Source organism: Bubalus kerabau, chromosome 21 (genome assembly GCF_029407905.1).
Source record: "Bubalus kerabau isolate K-KA32 ecotype Philippines breed swamp buffalo chromosome 21, PCC_UOA_SB_1v2, whole genome shotgun sequence".
In the NCBI taxonomy this organism is placed as follows: domain Eukaryota; kingdom Metazoa; phylum Chordata; class Mammalia; order Artiodactyla; family Bovidae; genus Bubalus; species Bubalus kerabau.
The window spans coordinates 3,347,536-3,349,455 of NC_073644.1; the positions used below are offsets into that span (position 1 = coordinate 3,347,536).

At 43.8% G+C, this 1,920-nt stretch overlaps 1 pseudogene; it reads right to left on the minus strand.

Annotated features, from left to right (window-relative positions):
- Window positions 1-894: 894 nt before the first annotated feature.
- On the minus strand, window positions 895-1,920 carry LOC129636116 (olfactory receptor 5D16-like; annotated as a pseudogene).

The window sequence follows — 1,920 nt, forward strand, 5'->3', positions numbered from 1 at the left end:
CTCATGTCCATCGAGTCGGTGATGCCGTCCAGCCATCTCATCCTCTGTTGTCCCCTTCTCCTCCTGCCCCCAATCCCTCCCAGCATCAGAGTCTTTTCCAATGAGTCAACTCTTCGCATGAGGTGGCCAAAGTACTGGAGTTTCACCTTCAGCATCAGTCCCTCCAATGAACATCCAGGACTGATCTCCTTTAGAATGGACTGGTCAGATCTCCTTGCAGTCCAAGGGACTCTCAAGAGTCTTCTCCAACACCACAGTTCAAAAGCATCAATTCTTCAGTGCTCAGCTTTCTTCACAGTCCAACTCTCACTTCCAAGTAAAACTTATGTTATTCTCTTTTGCTTCTCTTTAAAAATCTGTCTATCCTTCAAGGCCAAGTAAAAGATGCATGATAGCCACAAATGATTTTGTACAGTCTCTTCCCACCAACTGTATTATGATATTAACTAACACCACTGGCTTGGGAGGTTCCTGAAAGTAAAACTATATCTTTCTCTGTCATCTATTCACCAAATTTAAAGTATAAAATTGGCCATTTATTTAAGAGTACTTGTTAGTCATCAGGAAAAAAGGCATAACAGAACTAGAGTTTACTGCACATATACAATATGTTTCATATATTTTCTATATTCTCTTGTTCTATATACCGCATTATGAACAAAATCATATTAAACTGGTTTTGTAGATAATGAATGAGTCAGGTCAATCCATCTTCTCTGACTTATTTAGTCAGAACCAGGTATAGTCTCCTGATCTAAAACTCATTTTTTCTTTTGTGGTTTTTGTTTTTCAAATCTAAAGTGATTTTTTAAGTGAATTTTTGACACATAATCCATTCAAAATCAGAAAAGTGTTCTTTAATAACCAAAGTAAATATTTAGCAGTTCCATGCCTTCAATGTGAAAACAATTTTGTTTTCAGTAGTTTGTGGACTGTGTCCTTGACATCCTTATTTCTCAGACTGTAGATCAGGGGATTCAACGTGGGGATGACCGCCGTGTAAAACACAGACGCCACTTTGACTGTGAGCCTGGAGGGTGTGGAGCTGGGCACAGAGTAGAGGAAGAGGATGGCGCCGGGGAAGATGCCGATGGCGGTCAGGCGGGAGGCGCGGGTGGAGAAGGCTTTGCGACGACCACCAGCTGACTGCGTCTTCAGGTGGAGACAACAGTGAGCACGCAGGACGTGAGAATGACGAGCAACGTGATCACCTCATTAAAGGCAGCAACAGGGAAAAGCAGCGGCTGGCTGAGAGAAGAATCAGAATAAGAGAGGGACAGCAAGGAAGAAAGCTCACAGAAGTGATTGTGTCGAAACCGCGAAAGATAATTTGACAGGAGAACACGTGAGAGTCAAGGAGCAAGCCACTCCCCATGCATATGATACAACCACTAACATGGCACAGAGTCTCTGGGACATGACGACTGTGTAGAGCAGAGGGTTGCAAATAGCCACGAAGCGTTCATAGGCCATCACAGCAAACAGAATTAATTCAGTCACCACAAAGGTGCAAACGAGAAAGAACTGAACCATACAACCCCAAAATGAAGTGGTTCTGTCTTCTGCAAGTAGGTTCACCAGTGTCTTGGGAGCAATGATGGAAGAACAGCAGAAATCCACAAATGAGAGGTGGCTGAGAAAAAAGTACATGGGAGTGTGCAGTTTGGGGTTAACTTTGATGATGACCATCATCCCAAGGTGCCCTGCTATGCTGAAGTTGTAGATGGCCAGAAATACCAGGAAGAGGGGGGCTTGCAGTTCTGGGTAGTCTGAGAAACCCAAGAGGGCGAATGTGGCCCCAACGGTTATATTTCTCTTGGTCAGAGACATGCTTCCTGATGGACGGATCTGAACATCTGTCTTGGAAATAATATATTAGGAGAGTGACTGACACACAAATCATGCTTACCTGTGCCCTGT